This window comes from Natrix helvetica (genome assembly GCF_964273705.1).
Source record: "Natrix helvetica genome assembly, chromosome: 1".
Classification (NCBI taxonomy): Eukaryota; Metazoa; Chordata; class Lepidosauria; order Squamata; family Natricidae; genus Natrix; species Natrix helvetica.
Genome location: NC_138548.1, coordinates 212,688,626 through 212,707,384, shown reverse-complemented (window position 1 = coordinate 212,707,384; position 18,759 = coordinate 212,688,626).

Below are 18,759 nucleotides of genomic sequence, written 5' to 3'. Positions count from 1 at the left end.
GGACATCAGATTGGGCTCTCTGTTCCGCTCATTGCTCCAAAATGAGGACGCATCAGGCCCTAAAATTGCTTCCCATACCCAAACCTGCTTGTCTGCATAAGAACCTTGTCTCCTTGTTTGGTGCCTGTGAGAGAAGCTGATTGAAGAGGCCTGAAAGGGAGGTAACAACTGTGTGCTTAATCTGTACAGACAGAAAAGCTTTGTTTCTTCGTTTCCTTGTGTCCTGCCTTCCACTGTCAATTGTCAAATAATCATGAGACACTGGAATGCCGAAGTCCCTGAATTCTGAGACCAGCTTTCACTCTTAGAATTTCCTATAAAATTCTTTTTTTCAGGAGGGCTATCCGTCCATCTGCCCAATTAAAACTGGCATTGGGATTGTACAACCCCTGAAAAGACCTTTTCTTTAAAAAAATCTATTTGAAATCAGAAAGGCCCCAGATTGTCCTTGAATTCCCTTTGCATAGCATGAAATTCTAGGCGGTGTTAAATTGTGTGCATTTGAGCTGTGTGGCATGTTAATGGAATCTATGGACTAAATACTTGAATATATCCAATATATATCCTTCAGCCTGCCCATTACAGGGAAATATTCTGGATGTACGTTATCTTAAGGAAGCTGAATTATTTTTAGGAACCTTGTCATAAATGGGACACTGACTAAAATCATTTATTTCATATCCATTCTGCCTTCTCTATTGGTGCAGGAAAGTCTCATCTGTTGACAGTAAATTGGGTTATGCCCAGGGAGTTCACATAAGCACCCTCAAGGAATTGGAAGAGTCCTGAATTTGGCAATTCACACGGTCTCTCTTTTCAGCATGAATCTTGAATTATGTTTTTGGAGTTAAAAGTTTGCTGCCCCTTACTCAGGCTTTTGAGCTGCCCTGTTGCAATTGGAGAGATCATCCCATTAAACATTGTTTAAAATAATTGAATCTTGTCTCCTTATCACATGGAAGTAATTGAAGTAGCCTGCTAAAAAGGCTGTGTTCCTCAAATAACAAAGAGCAGCATGACATTTAATTAGAATGCTTGTAGTTCATTTCATGATTCCAGGACAGCATGCAATATTTCTATACTCTCTGCATCATTGAAAATGCTTTAAGCCTCCAAGAACAATGGCTTGTTCTTTCGTCACAAAAGAAATGTATTCCCAGTGGCAGAAAATTTAAGAAGGTGTGCTGAGTTGGTTCCCAGCAGCCCATTCGTCATATATTATGAGAGAGGGGGCTGTAATTCAGTGGCACCTGAGTGGTCATAGTTTCCCACTTTATATTTAGTCATGAAGGCTCTGCGTTATCCATTGTGGCTCCATGTTGGATTAAATATTTTTTTAAAAAATCATGCAAGCAGGGTCAGGGATGGTCCTGAAGCTATCCATGTTTAAAGAGCCCCCTTATGACTGACAATAGGCCCAGTCTTCCTTTTGTTAATAGCGAATATGCCCTTTGTTTCTATTTAAATTGTTTCCAAGATTAAATCTTCCACACATTTGAATTGATGAATGAAAATATCCCATATTTGGTGTCTCTTTTTGGCAAACCATAAATTGCAATTCCAGGCAAAGATGAGCCAGAATTTGAAAGTGACATTGGAAGTATTTGATGGCTTTAAATAAAGCAACAATCAGGAAAAGCTGGTTTGGAAACTTGGGAAATAAATTATATCAATATATGATATAATAGTGCTGGCTTGAAAAGCAATTGTTAACTAGTGTTGTAGGAAATAATGAGTGGCCCTGAACATGCATTTTCTTTACTCCTGGGCTTTTTAGTGGCAACTCTGAATAATTGCATTTTGATAGTGGTTCCTCTAAGCAAAAATCCCTTTTATACACAGGAGCCTATGACTTAACCTCAGCAGGTGATGAAAGATGGAGAGTAGCAGCCAGGGCTGGTCCTGCACATTCATTCATTATGGTTTATGGTTTGGGAGGTGATGGAATATAAAAGAGAATTCCCATTAATATCATTCAGACTATTCTGGTGGTCTTGCATATTGTAATTTAATGTGCAATTAATTAGGTTCCATTTGTCTGTTTACTTAGCATCGAAAGAAGAGAAAAACCTTGCTTAATGTATGGGTGATTTAATAACTTTTAAGAAAAGTTATGCAAGTATTGTTTAGAATGAGTTGTCAGATTATATTATTAGATATTCAAGAGAATAAAGAATTGAAATATCCATTACATCTATATCAGTAGGAATACAATAATTCAACACTAGTACTGTGCATACCATGCATATCTCTGGAAGGATTCGATTAATGCCAGAGATAAGCTCAAAACACAAGTTCATATAATGTGTCATCATTGCTTCTGTTGGCTGCAAGGTATGTTTTGTTTTGAAAAACCCATTTTTTTGTGAACGCTCCCATTCCAGTTATATTGGTAGTGCCTAAAATAACACGGAGAAACGATTATTGTTCCTAAAACTATTACAAAACGTTCAATAAGACAAGGTCTGAAGGATTTCCACTTGTTACATAGTAGTCTGGAAAACATTTCTTTCCATATTTGAATAAATATTGCCTGGAATCTAAAATGGGAAACTATTCAGAGGTTTAGTCTGCGTGTGTTATTCTATGCATCTAATTGTCCATCACTGGCTTAAGCTAGTCAATGCAGTGGGGGACATTTTCCTGTCATTGATATTGGAATAATGTTCAGTTGCCAAGTTCATATGTACAAGGTCTCTTATCTTTTCTTCGCTCTATGGGTATAGTCAAATTCTGTACAGTCAAGGACTCTACCCTGTGTTTCACCTCAAGCAACGAAGTGTTTTGGGCTGTATGTGTGGGTGTACATCAGGCACACACCAGTGAGTCACAGCCAAAGAGACCTTGATTGGCATCCAAACCAATTGCTTTCAAGTAGGTGTCTCCATCCAGGCAGGCCTAAATTACTTTGAGTATATGCTGCCTCCTTGTGGGAAAATCAGGGGGGTTAATTCATGGATGATTTTGATTGCTAGGCACATGACATGGGAATGTGTGACTTTCTCTTCTTTAGAAGATGAAATAATACAGAGAAGAGCTGTGTTACTCAGAGAGCACCTGCTTTGCCTGCGAAAACTTCGGTCCACCAGACTTTAATATTTTAAAGATTTTTTTCACTTTAAAAATTGAAGGGAGAAGTAGCATGTTGTAAAGCACCAAACTTCTATGTACAAAAACGTTATTTTAGCTGAGCTCAGCGTATGACCTGTCAGGTCTTCCATGTTTGACAATTATTCACAAGATGTGCTTTGAGCCTCACAACAGTTTGATACTCTTTCTGGTCATTTAAGACAGCCTGATTTCTCTCCCCACAGTCTTTTGAACCTGGAGAATAAATTCTTCTTTTCCACTGCCTTCACTTCTTTGGGTCCTTTTTTGGCCAGGCTTATGTAAAACTAGGTGTGAGGGGCAACAGGTGCTTCATTGTATAGCAAAGAGATGCTGCATTCACCTGAGATCTGAAGCATTTCTTTCAAACATTGGAAAAAAGCCATTGTACAAAAAGTGCCTGCATTTCAGTTCTTTCTTTGGAAATGTGCCGTCACCTGTCTTGGGAGGGGAGCAGTGTAGAGAAACCAAATATAAAGGGAAATGTTGGAAAGCATCTCAAAAGAGAGAGCCAGTTTGGTGGTGTGGTTAAAGCACCAGACTAGAAATTTAGGCACAAAGCCAGCTAGATGACCTTGGGCCAGTCGCCCCCCCCCCCTCCCAGCCCTGGGAAGGAGGCAGGGGCAAACCACATTTGAATTCTTGCCAAGAAAACTGGAAGGACATGTGCAGGAAGTCGCCAGGAGTTGACACCGACACAAAGGTGCACACAGTTTTCTCATTGGCTGCCATTTTGTGAATAGTTAAGAGCACCTCAAACATGCCCATTCAACCACGAAGTTTCTAAACAGCTGCTGTTACTCCAGGTGGTCGAGATGCGTTCTTGGAAATGTTTTCTAAGTTAAGTTTTTGAAATGTAAAAAGTCAGAATATGGAACCCGGTGGCCACATTGTATAGTAGACCTTACAATATGGATTAGATAGGGCAATGGTTTGGTTGAATGCACAACAATGTTATCACATTAAAAGCATAAATGGAGACTTAAGAATTATTCTATGCATGTGAGTGGAAGACATCTCCTTTTCAAAGAAAGCTTGCTTATCTTACCAGTAAGGGAAGCACTGATCAATTAAAAGAGAGCCAGTTTGGTCTGGTGGTTAGGGCACCCAGAGACTAAATTCAAATCCCACCTTAGCTATGGAAGCCAGCTGGATCTTGGGCCATCACTCACTCTCAGCCTAAACCACCTCATAGGTTGCTGTGGGAAAAATAGGAGGAAGGAGGCAATGGGGACTTTAGTTCATTGCCTTGAGTTATTTGTAAAAATAATAAAAAGTGGGATATAAATTAAATTACTACAGACATTCTATCCCAGCTCAGGGTAGACCTGTCCAAGCCATGTTTCAAATCTGAAAGTTGCACTATAAGCAGGTGACAAAAACTTAATTCTGCTGGCTCTGATACCCCTTTCTCCTCTTCCAGATTTTAGTGTCAGATGGATCGCCCTTGCATCATATTGACTTGCTTAAAAGTTTATACCTTTCTCCCCATGCCAACAGCCATCTATCATCTGTATCTCATTTTTTTTGTCAGCCACTGTTTCTTCTCAGTCCCTAAATGCTGTGCTGTCTATGTGGCATGTTTTCCCTCTCAGGACATGAGGAAAAGCCAATTGTTTCTGAGAAACCACTGCAATTATTTATTATATCAATTGTAGACTCTGGGCTGCTTACAACTCCAAAGAATAAAAACAATAAAAATATTTAATTTTTTTAAAAATCTAAAATATACACAGCAGCCACTGGTGGGATTCAAACATTTTTGCTACTGGTTCTGTGGGTGTGGCTTGGTGGGCGTGGCTTGGTGGGCATGGCAGGGGAAGGATACTGTAAAATCTCCATTCCCTCCCAATCAGCTGGAACTCGGGAGGCAGAGGATTGATGGGGGCAGGGGCAGTCAGAGGTGGTATTTGCTAGTTCTCCGAACTACCCAAAATTTCCACTACCAGTTCTCTAGAACTGGTCAGAACCTGCTGAATACCACCTCTGACAGCAGCCAAGATACTTGGCCAGTTAACATTGAAGACAGGAACACCATTCAGCCCCCCCCCCCCCCCCCCCGCCTTGGGAATATAGTCAGGTTTTTTTTTTAATAAACTTTTTTTATTCTTAATTTTCAAAACAAACACAACACATCCTTCTTTACATAAAGTATATCAGTTGGTTACAAAAAGACTTTGTGCATCTCTTCCAAAGTCAACAAACATGATTCATATTAACTCAAGTATTTTAACTCAGATATTTATACATGTTACCATCATCATACCTCCATTTTCATTTGACTATAATTGTTTAAACATCCTTCATCCTAAAATATACCAAGATTTAATACATAATCACATACTGGCATTTCATTTACTATTTCTAAAATCCTCCAATGACACTAAATCCTTATGTCCTATTCTAGCTAAACATCCATAATGTTTAATAACAAAGTTTTCTAATCCTTCTTTCCAAATCACTGTTTACAATTTACATCCCATTTTCTTATGTTGTACCTATGTGTGTGTGTGTATGTGTGTGTCTGTTATCCCTCCTTCATTTGACTATATCCTGCATCATATCATTCCCCCCCCCAATAATCAACTAACTGAATCTAACTTAATTCTTTTTTTAATTAACCTTTATATATAATCCAAAAGGATTTTTAATTTTCCTTTCATGGGTACCATTCAATATTCATATCCAGTTATTACTTATCATAAGACTACACATTGTATACATTATTATCATTATCAGTTATTTATTTAACTATATCTATTGTCACTAAATTTCACTAAGTTTAGCTAGTTTTAAATTATACTCTTCCATCTATCAACCTGTATCTTTCCAGTAGCAAAATAGTCTCATATCTTCTGCCATTTGTGGTGTCATTCCTCTAATCATCTCCTTAATCAACTTTGTATGGACTCCTCTTAGCAACTCTTTGCTTATAAAATCTCACATGTAATTTTGATGCCCTTCTTCTGTTTCCTTAATCAGCTTATCTTTGATTGTCGGTAGTGTTATCAATGATATTGCTAATAAAATTTCTCTCTTTAAATCCATAAATTCTTTTGTTTTCTCTTCTTCTGTATCTTGCCATCTGGGGTAGATTTCCGCTCCATTTAATTCCTCTTTCAGTATTCCACTCTTTCCCTTTTCAGAGACAAACCAATCACCATAAATATCAGCAATTTTAATTTCTTTATATTCATTTCCCTCTTCAATTTTTAGGATTTTAATCGCCACTTTTTCCATTTGGTTAGCATCTTCAACTTCTTCATCATATTTTGCTGTTAGGTGCACTAAGTCTTCCAACTTCTTCTCTATCCTCTCACGTGTATCTGATAATTTCTGTATTTCTGAGAATGTCTTTTGCAGACTTAAAAAAATTTCTTTCTGATGTTGAAATTGTGCCATTATCTCCAATTAACAAACACTGCTACTTTAGTTTAGAAGGTTTTAACAGGATTAAGCATAGATTCACAATAATATTTCACCTTTCTCGGGTTGAAAATATACTTCAAAGGAACATCTGTGTGCTTTTCTTCTTATCATTCTCTATAAACAAGCTGTGAGACCTTGAAATGCCAAGCCAGGATAATCAGTGAAAAAATAAATAAAAGTGTTTCGTTTCCAATACACAAACCTCCAGCCTCCAAGTAGCAGTGTTCAATGTTACAATTTCTTTGTTTCTTTTTGTATCTTTTTTGTATTTCAAGTTAAAAAAAAATCCGATTCTTAAATGAGTTAGAAAAACACCCACAGTAATGAAAGAGGAGAATTTTAGTCCATAGATTACAGAGATTAATAAAAGAAAAAAAAATAGAAGAAGGAAACAATCCATTCGTTTTAACAGGCTTGCATAAATTCCATCCGTGAAGATAGCGTTTAAAAAGTAAGATAACTCACTGTCCAAAACCATTCCAAATTTAATTCTGCCGCTTATTTCTTCTGTTCTCCAATTTAAATTAATTTTAAGTTTTTTATAGGCAGTCACTTTTAAAACAGTAAAAAATCCTCACCAGCTGGAAATACTTTTCCCCCCCATATCCTTTCGTTCTGGAGCTGTCCCGACTTCATCAGCCAAATGGCTGGATTTTTTGTCACCAGCTTGAAGAACTTCTCTTGGATCAATAAGGGACTTTGGGATGACCCTGAGATCAGCAAGACATATTCCTCCTGTTCATCGTCTCTACGGGACGGTTTAGGTCCGTTTGGAAAAGTATCAACTGCAATCTCAGAGCATTGAGATCGCACATTGTCTCATCGTGACTTCGGCTCCTCCCCCATGGGAATATAGTCAGGTTTTTAAAGTCTTATAAAAGACCAACAGGTTGGGGTGGGGGCATCCTACTGTTGAGAGGATATTCCACAGAGCAGAGGCCACTGCAGAAAAGGCCTATTTTCTATTCCCCACTAGCTGGTATTCTTTGGCTAATAGGATCTGCATTATGCCCCAATCTGCTAGATTAAACTGGACAAGTAGAGATTCTTGGGAAAATGCAGTCCCTCTGGTACCCTGGTCTTAGATGTTGCCGTCTCCCAACAACAAAGTCATCTTGTGTGACTTTAAGGAGATAAAAGGGTAAGCTGTGCAGAATATGGGCTGTTTAAAGCTTTTGTTTTAGGTCATTCTGTCCAATGCTTCTACCCTTAACTATAAATCTCCTCTTCAAATTGGATTGAATGCCTTCTCCCTATCACTTGTGCAGAAAAACTGCTTCTGGAGCAGATCTGACCAGTCACTTTGGATGTTCAGATCACATACGTTTTCTGAATCAGTGAGAATTGGATTGCAATCCTCCCCCACCCCCAAAAAGTTACTATTCTTATCAATTCTAGATTGATATTGAAAGTTCTTTAGGTAACTGGGTGTACAGGCAGAGACTGGGAAGCTGGAGGCAGCTAGTCTGAACCCAAGCAACGAAATGGTTTATTGCTTAGCAGCCTAGGTAAATCTTATAGTATATAAAAGTGCAAGAAGGTAGCATGAAAAAAAGGAGATGGTAAATAACTTGCTGCCGGCCCCTTTCCCACTTATGCAAAATCTTGCCTCCTAAAAGAGATGAAGCAACTGAAGGTCAGGTGAGTGGTCACCAACCCTCAGATCTGCTATGTAGATTTTCATAATAGGAAAGCAAAAAAGAAACGGGTGGGATAGAATGGATTTGTGGTAAGCTAATATTTTTGCATGAAATTAAAAAACCCAACCACACCGATTGTTTTAGGCCTGCTGATGTAATATTCTGTCTCAATATTACCGTTACCCTTGAATGACAATTCTGTTCTAGCTTTATCCAACCGTGGCTTCTTTTTTTAGTCATTCATCACCCTATTTCTTTCTGATACACCATCCCACTATAAATCTGATTACTCCTGACCATTTCCTCAATTCGTGAAGAAACTTGTTGCAATGAAGACCCGTGGGGGCATACAGTTGGCCCCATTCTTTTCACGTCCCCACTTCTGCACACCTACTGCCTACTTAATGTTCATGACAGAATGCCTGAGTCACAAAACATCTCATAAGGGTATCTATAATGCAAGATTCCAGTTCTCCAGTGAGCCTAGTTACATGTCTCAAATGAGTGCCACTGGTGGGTGAATTCACACCTTGTGTTAAATCATGGCTTGCTGAATAAACCATGAGTGGTTGGGATTACTGATATGCCAGGAATAAAGAACCTGTGGGCCCCATCAAATGTGGTAAAATTATGACCTTCAGCATTCACCTTTGGTCATAGTGGGTATGGGTCCTGGTTATAGTGGTTTGGCAATGTCTGGAGAACAATAGATTTCACGCTATTCCCTAAACCATGCTTTATAAGACATAATAGAACATGAAAACCCTGGTTGTGGTGAATTCTGGCTACTCATCTCTGCCAGGTGGATTTCTCCAAGGAATGTCGTTTCTTCTTTCCCCTACAGAGAAGCCACTGGTCTTTAGCCTCACGAAGTCTGACAGTGTCAACTGAAGAGACAGAGGCCTCCCTCCTTCCCAAGCTTGGGCTGGAGCCTGCCTCTTGTTTCTCACCAACCCTGGGCTCATCCATCTTGCGACGTCTCTTGGCAGGGGTGGGGTAAATCCTCATAATCCCATTAAGAGCCGCCACTCTGTCTTCATCACATCACAGCAACCAAGGCTGGTATGCCAGGATGGAGGGAGGCAGCCACAGCCCTGGAATGACAATGGAGGCAGCAACCCAGCAGGAGAAATAGCTGGCATGCCTATCCGGTCACCGGGGACACCAATCAACCATCTGTCTGTCTGTCCCTGCGTCCACCCACCCTGTCAAGGACTCTTGGTCTTACTCTTCTGTCAGAGAACCAGTTTAGTCTGGGTCTGCCCACAGTAGAACAGAATAGAATATAATTCTTTATTAGTCAAGTGTGATTGGACACACAAGGAATTTGTCTTTGGTGCATATGCTCTCAGTGTACATAAGGAGAAAAAAATACATTCATCAAGAATAAAAAGATACGACACTTAGTGATAGTCAAGGTTACTAATAAGCTATCAAATTGTACTAGGAAACAAAAAAAACAATATAAATTGAAAGATACAAACAACATGGTTATAGTCGTAAGTGGGGAGAGATAGATACTAGGAAGGAAGAGAAGAATAATAGTAATACAGTCTTAGTACCTTAGGTAATAGGACAGTGTTGTGGGAATTAGTTGTTTAGCAGAGTGATGGCGTTTGGAAAAAAAACTCTTCTTGTGTCTAGTTGTCTTGGTGTGCAGTGCCTTATAGCATCATTTTGAGGGTAGAAGTTGAAACAATTTATGTCCAGGATGTGAGGGGTCTGTAGATAGTTTTTCATCCCTCTTTTTGCCAGTACAATGTCATCAGATGGCCAAGTGTCCCAGAGCAGCAGTGGGGCAAAGCGGAATGGCTTGCATGAAACCAGAGAGAATACCTAGAAACAGTATATTAGTATTGTTAAATATACTAATATTGTTAAATATGCTATTATAATATTGTTTATTAGTATTGTTAAATATACTAATATTGTTAAATATGCTATTATAATATTGTTCATTAGTATTGTTAAATGTACTGTAAAATTAAAGTTTTATTTTGAAGCATTCATAAAATAAAATGAACGGCTACAGATAGTCCTCAACTTACAACAGTTTACTTAGTGATCGTATGAAGTTACAACAGCACTGAAAAAAAGTGATTTATAACCATTTTTCACACTTATGACCATTGCAACATCCCCATGGTCACATGATTTAAATTCGGAGGTTTGACAACTAACATTTATGACGGTTGCAGTGTCCCGGGATCATGTGATCACATTTTGCAACCTTCTGACGAGCAAAGTCCATGGGGAAACCAGATTCACTTAACAACCCTGTCACTAATTTAATAACTGCAGTGATTTACTTAACAAATGAGGAAAGAAAAGTTGTAAAATGGAGCAAACTCACTTAACAAATTTCTCGCTTAGCAACATCAATTTTGGGCTTAATTGTGGTCATACATTGACTACCTGTGCATAAAAGGAAAAAAAATGAGAAAAGACATAGTGGATGGAATTATTTATTTACATATGGAAGTGGATGGAAAATAAAATATCAGCATTTCTATTTAAAACAGCATTTACAATGGTGCTTTTTCAAGAGGCAGCTGGACTTTTTTTTTTTACTTGAAGACATTTCGCTTCTCGTTCAAGAAGCTTCTTCAGGTCTGACTCAGAGCTCAGTTCTTGAAAAAGCACCCTTGGGACTACCATGACCTGGATGACTAGACAACAGCATATTGTCATCAAATTTAAAACTCACTATCTCCCCAATTAAATAAGTAGAATATGTAAAGATAAACTCATATCATCGGCAGAAATGATTGTTCATCTGGAGCATCTGTCCCCTGTGTGGAAGTTCTCATGCCATTTTCCTATAACAGAATAGAAATTAAGTCCTTGTAATCTATGCCAGAAACTATAGTACTCGTATTATAAAGGAAAGGAAATGTTTGGGATGGACGGCTCAGGGACTTTTTCAGGACAGGGATAATGACATTGTCAGCCAGAGAGCCACCAAAGACCGATGCTGGCCAGTGAAGATCAAATCACAAGACATTCAAGTATTCTTTACTTTAAAATATATTACCCCATTTTTCTTCTTCTTAAGAAGCATTAGAAGTAGTTATTACTGTAACAAAGAAGTAGACGAGTGTGTAAGACAATTAAACAGAAGCTTGATATTTCTTCTCTTTGATGGTTTCTTCCTTAAAGTAGATATCATTAACAATTACTCCTAATAATACTGTTTCACATGACAGTTTGCATTCCTAATTAAAAACTCAAGGATACCTTGCAGCTGGTTGAAGGTCTACATTGCTGCAAACTCTTCCTACACAATAAAGGTAAAGGTAAAGGTTCCCTTCGCACATATGTGTTCGTTCGTTCTCACCTCTAGGAGGCGGTGCTCATCTCCTTTTCTAAGCCAAAGAGCCAGCGCTGTCCAAAAATGTCTCCGTGGTCATGTGGTTGGCATGACTAAATGCTAAGGGTGCACAGAACGCTGTTCCCTTCCCATCAAAGGTGGTCCCTATTTTTCTACTTGCATTTTTACATGCTTTTGAACTGCTAGGTTGGCAGAAGCTGGGACAAGTAATGGGAGCTCACTCTGTTACGTGGTGCTGGGGATTCAAACCGCTGAATTGCCAAATTTCTCATTGGCAAGCTCAGCATCTTAGCCACTGAGTCACCGCGTCCCTTTCCTACACAATAGTAAGCCCCAATAAGTTATGTTTTGTAGTTATGTGGAACGTATTTTTAGATAGTAAGCACAGGTGGAAATCATATATTTTTTAAGTTTTTATTTTTTAAACAAATATAAACAAACACAACATATAACAAAAACATCTTCCATTCCATGCAGTGTGTCGATTGGTTACAAGGTTTTTGTGCATCCTTTTCATAGTCATCCCTTAAATTTTATATAGTCACATATTGTCAATCAAGTATATTTGTATACATTATTATTATATTATAATAGTTTATCTAATATCATATGTCAACTTACGCATTTCAGCACATTCCATTGCTCATATCATCAATCTAATATATATGTATACAATTATTGTGATCATTAAACATTCATTGAATATAGCTATTATTACATACTAAATTTAAAGTAAATTTATATTATGGCTTTTACACAACATCTCCATGGTCTTCACTTACAGCTTATATAAAATTCCATATTGTCAATCTAGCATATATAAATGCATTATTATCATTATTATTCATTTGTTTAACTATAACTATTATTACTTCGTCTTATACATAATACTCAAAATTTAACTATGTTTAGCTTAATTTTATTGTGGCATTTCATTTCATCATCCTGTATCCTTCCGGTAGTAGTGCAGTCCAATATCTCTTGCCATTTGTAGAATCTGTATTCTAAATGTTTTCTTGATAAGTCTTATGTAAACCTCTCTTGGCAACTTGCTGTTCATTGTATATTTTGTAAAGACTCAAGACCCTCCATCTGTTCCTTTCATCAGCTCATTGTTTCTGCCAAATTTTCTCCCCTTCCTTCATCTATGTTTTGAAGCATGAGATAGAGTTCCAGTTCGTCTACCTCTCCTTTTAGTGTTCCACACGTATCATTTCCCTCCTCTCTGAGTTTACTGTCAGCATCAACAATTTTCTCGTCACTTTGTTCATGTTTTTCTGCAATTTTTTGAACTCTATCTTCAAGTTTCATCATTGTTTCATCAATATCCTCAGCTTTTCCCTCCATTCTTCTGTTCTTTGTTCTATAAACTCCAGATTCTTTTCTATTCTTTCTGTGCTTATTAGGATTTTTTGAATTTCTAACATAATTCTTTGCAATATTAATTCCTCCTCTTCTTCATGTTGCACCATCTTTCCAAGTTGTAAACACTGCCACTAGGACATCCAAGACTTTTTGCTAGGTTTCAAATAAATTCAGTGTAATCTTTCAAGTCAGAGCTTTCTCTTTACTCCAAAAGAAAACCTGTATAAACAAGTCGTGTTTTCTCTCTGTTCCTTTCGGTAAGCAAAGCCAATGGCCTTGAGATAACAGATGGAACCAAGCCTCCAGTCTCTAGATGGCAGTGTTACTTCTTTTTTCTCTATTTTTAGCTCCCTCTTTAAGCTCCTAGTTTAAGAATAGAAAAAAAGTGTTTAAAAGTTCCGATCCGGCCGAGCATTAAGAGGAAAGAGATTCTTAGTCTGCAAATGCAAATAATGGAGAAAAATAGAAGAAGAAGGAGAAAAAGGACCAGTCCAATTTAAAAGTAAGAGGCATTTGTAAAAATCCCATCCATAGAAAAGAAACGAAATTAAAGAAAAAAAAGATAACACAATAGTTTTAATTCAAGCTAATCCACCACTTGCTCTCTTCTATCTTCAATTTTAGTTTTACTCTAATTCTTTTTGGGTGTTATCTTCTCTAATTATAAAATTGATCTCACCAATTCTGACACACTCTCTCTCCTGCATAGCTTCCATTGCAGGAGGGCTGCCCCAACCTTATGCAGCACTTGGCTGCTTCTCTTGTAGCCCCCCAAAAAAGCTTCTTCTGGATCAATCAGGGGCTTTGCGATGCCCCTGAGATCAGCAGGAGACACTCTCCTCTATCACCATCTCTGTGGGACGGTTTAGGTCCAAAAAGGACCGTACAGCAACAGAGATTTCAACAGCAATCCTAGAGCTCCAAGATTGCATGTTGTGTTGTAGCGACGTCAGCCCTAGAGATTCCAGGTGGAAATCATATTGATCCCAGTGAGTGAGGCATGATTACACTTTGCGTATACATACAATACATGTGTTCTTGCCTGTTCAAGTTGCATCATTGCTGGTTACAATGGTGATTTCTGATTGTATAATTTCTGCTTGGAAAGCAGCTGTGAATGGTAGCAGAGTTGTCCGAGTACAGTACTAGCTTGGCCTAATAAACTCAGCATCTAGGGTTACCAAATGTCCAGCAAAAGGAGGACATGGCTTCTTCATGGCTTCTATCTGCCAGGCCTAGCCTTAAAATCAAATATTCTCTAGATTTTTTAGTGTCTTTAAAATATAAACCTGGACAGTTTTCACCACAGAAGTCATTCAAATCTTGGGATATTGTGACCTTCCTTTTCCTCATCCGTGGACAGACTCAGTGGCCTAGATTTATATTATTTGATTTCCTGATTCTAGCAATTGGCTTCTAGCAATATGTTCTTGAAAATAAATATCTGTTGGAAAAATATTGAAGTTGAAGAACCAATCTTTTTGATGCTGAACAAAATAAGTTCAAATGCCTGGAGGTCTAACTACATTTCGAGGGCAGTTTTTCACTGTAAGTTTTGTTGTGGATGCCAAAAAAGTTAAACAATGAATGGATTTCCCCTCACCTCACCCCACCTCATTTGCCCTTCTTTCTAATGGTTCTTGTCCTCCAATTGCTTGTTCAGATATCTGATAACTTCCCCATACCTCCTCTAAGGAAAAATAGGCAAACTAATTTTGGTATTTTGCTGCCACATAGTGGGGGCAGTGCCAAATGGCATGTTATTCTAGCAGCTCATCTTACTGTAAGTGAAGTTCATAAATTAATTGATCATTGATCCAGCCCAGCGGCCTTAAGCCAAACCAGAAGAGTATGTTTCAGGAAATATGGCACAATATTTCCTGCCCTCTTTTTTATTTCATATAAGTAATATAAAAACATGACATCTAACTCCTGGAAATGGGATGACTAACCCTCGTAACATTTATCAATAGTACACCATAGTTTAATATTTTTTTATATGCTTTTGCATATTGTTTCGATTGTATTGCTTTTTTTAAACTGTTGCAAGCTACCCAGATTCAAGTGTGTGAGGTGGACAGCTATATAAATCAAAGTAATAAAAATAAATAAATAAAGTGCTCTTGGGTTTTGTGCCAAATTCAAATATGATTGAAGTGGGAATGCTGTTCAGTTTACAAGATATAAACTGTTAAGAATGTTTGCCTCAGGCAAGCATGCTTCCAAACCCATTATTTAAATGTCACAAATTAGTCAGTCTCTTGAGATGGAAAATGTTGCAGAGAAAACTCCATGTCAAAAGGTCCATTTCAGAGGTGGTATTCAGCAGGTTCTGACCAGTTCCGGAGAACCAGTAGCGGAACTTTTGAGTAGTTCAGAGAATTGGTAAATACCACCTCTGACTGGCCCCACCCCCATCTATTCTCTGCCTCCCGAGTCCCAGCTGATCGGGAGGAAATGAGAATTTTGAACTAACCTTCCCCTGCCACGCCCACCAAACCACTCCCACCAAGCTATGCCATGCCCACCAAGCCACGCCCACATGCCAGAAAAATGGGTCCTTTGAAGACCAATTTTTTTTTGAGCCCAAATTGTTAAACCCTTGAGGGGACTTGATTCGGGGTGGAATTTCATGCTTAAAAATGGTATTTCTTCTGTTTTTAAAAATCAAGTTTTTTGCACCCAGAGGAGGAAAATCCCTGACCCCGCGGTCAGAAAAATGGGTGCTTTGGAGGCCACATTTTTTTTAACCCAAATTGGAAAATCCTTGAGGGGACTTGATTCGGGATGGAATTTCATGCTTAAAAATGGTATTTCTTGCTGTTTTTAAAAATCAAGGTTTTTGCACCCAGAGGAGGAAAACTCCTGACTTCTAACACATTTGGCATACGCCAAGCCTCCTACATCAAATGATCAGAGTCAGCTGGTAGAATCTGAGGGTGCTTCTGCTGTGTAGTTAGGGTGTAGCAGGTCTAGTGTTGTCCTGAGTCTGCGGCCCATTAATAGATCAGATAGGGTTCGGTTTGTGGTGGTGCTAGGGGTTACATGTTGAACTAATAGGAGTTTATCAATCCAGGTTTGCCAGTCCCCTGGGCCCATTCTTGCTAATGCTTCCTTGGTGAATCGCACCATTCTTTCCACCTGGACATTACTGGCGGGGTGGAATGGTACAACCAAGGCATGATGGATTCCTTGTTCTGCTAAAAAGAGTTCAAATTGTGTGGCCGTATATTGGGGCCCGTTGTCCGAGGCTAGGATGCCCAGCAGGCCGTGTGTGAAGAACAGCTTCCTTAATTCTTTAATAACTGTTTTAGTTTTCAAAATTCAAAGTTTCCAAGGCTTCCAGATCACATTGTCTTAAAACCTAAAAGGTTTAAATCTGAAGATCCATTTAGTTGGAGTGTGACCTCTTTGGTTTGGCTCTCCCCCTCCTCCTTCCCTTGGGGCTACGAGCACGTTCGTTTCTAGCCGCTTGTCCAAGGGGGGGGGGAAATCCCCCTCCCCTCCAGCCGCACCTCTCCAAATTAACCAAAAGTTCCAATTAACACAACTGATGAGTTTTAGAGTTGGTGATAGGTATGAAGGGAGTCTACACCTCACCGCATCGCCGCCGCATCCTTCAACTTTCTTTTTTTCTTCCGGACAGCCTCGCAGCGAAGACGGTGCTCCTCGGTGCCTGGAGCGAAGTGGGAGCCCCCCGACAGCTGCCGCCGATGCAGGGGCCCTCCCGCCATGCCGCTCCTCTGGCAGAACGCCTCTCCGGGGCGTCCTGTGCCCCCCAAGGGGTGGGGAGCCCACCGGGGATGCGCGGGGCGAGCAGTCTCTGCCCGTCACCGTCAGCCGCCAGAACCGGAAGTTATTTGTTGCCTCAGTACCCGAAGTTGGCAGGGCAAGATGGCACAGTTCCGTTGTCTTCATGAAAGGTGAACTTGACTCCACCTCTTAGCTTCAGGCTTCCGGTCTTTGTCTCCGTGTTATTTGGATAATTCTCTTGTGGATTGTTTGCTTTTGAACTTTCTGGAGTGAAAAACGTTTGTTCCCTGCCAGGGTGATTAGAGAGTTCCCTTGTGCCTGGTCTCTCTACCCCCCCGGACTCCCTTGGCTGCTCTACCACTCTGACTGATTCTTCTCTATACTGACTGGACTCTTTATTACTAACAATGACATCTAAAAGACCACCTCCTGGAAAGTCTGGCTTTGCTGCCTCTGCCCCGACATCTGCAACCTCAAGTCCGAGCACACAATCAACATTGACAGCCTTTAAACAAGCTAAAACTACGGACTTGGAGTTCCATCAAATGTTTCAGCAAATTCTACAGGGACAAGAGGAAATAAAGACGCAACTGAAGGAGATGAAAGAAGAAATTAGAGGGAACCAGGAAAAAATTAATAAGAACTCACAGAGACTGGATCTCTTGGAGCAGGGGGCGGCTGAGATGAGGGGGGGGGGTGGAGGGTGTGCAGAAGGGAAACAAAGAGCTTGACACCCAACAAATGAAAATAGAGTTTGAGAGAATGTCCTTTAATCTTAGGTTTCAGAATGTGATGGAGACAGATGATGAAAATATAAGGGACATCATGACAACTATTTTGGCTGAGTATACCCAGAAAGAAAAACAACAGATGGGGTGGGAAATAGACCTGGTTTATAGAGTGAACTCCGCATATGCTAGAACAAACAATGTCCCCAGGGAGGTACACATTAAATTTCTTAGGAGAAGCACAAGAGATGAAATTCTGAATACACAAAGGGGACAAGCCCTGACATACAAAGATAAGGAGATAACCATACTGAAACAGATTCCCAAGAAAGTGAGGGAGAAAAGAAAATATTATTCGCAATTGGTGAATAAATTATACCAGAAGGGGGTGTGGTTTCGTTGGTTGCTGCCTAAAGGTATGTTAATATTCTGGGAGGAGACAAGAATTAATACACCCATGGAGGCGCAGGCCTTTCTGGAAAAAAATAAATTACTCCTAGAAAAACCAGAAGACATCCCAGTAGATGCACAAGACACGGGAGGGGCCGGAGCACTGCCAATGGGGGGAGATGGGGTGACATCAAGAAAGCTCAGATCACACAAATAAGTAAGAAAATCCACATGACATAAATTGATTGAAATTATTAATGAATTTACCACACTGACTATATGTTATTATGTAATATTTGAATGCTATGCAAATGTACACTATGAGTCTGGAGGGGGGGTATACCTACCGCAGTTTGCGGCTGCCACAATTTTTAACTTTCCCCATACCTTTTCCTTTTGTAAAACACCCAAAAACCAATAAAACTTTGTTTAAAAAAAAAAACTGCTTTAGCAGTTTAGGTCATGAATATTATTTCCAACCATTTTGAATACGCATCCACTATTACCAAGAATGTTTGCTTATGGAAAGGCCCCCCAAAATCTATGTGTACCCTCGACCAGGGAGTTCTTGGTATCTCCCACTCATACACCAGAGCAGAGGGGGGTGCTGGTCTGAATTCCTGACATTTTGTACAAGTGGCTACCCAATTGGTTATGTCCCTATCCATGTGTGGCCACCATACATGACTTCTCGCTAGTGCTTTCATCCGCATTATACCCGGGTTGCCTATGTGTAGGACCTCTAATATTGGTCTCCTTCATTTAGGCGGTACAATAATCCAATCCCCCCCGACAGCAGACAACCTTTTTGTGCTGAGAGTTCTTGTCGCCGAGTGTAAAACAGCTATAAGTCCTCAACGACTGGCCCTTTAGGCCACCCCCTTCCCACCCAGTTTAGCACTTGTGCCAAGGTTTAGTCCTTGGAAGAGTGTCTCGCAATTTCAATTGCTGTAATGCAGGCATGTCCAAAGTGCGGCCCGGGGGCCAAATGCGGCCCTTTTTCAAATTGCAAGCG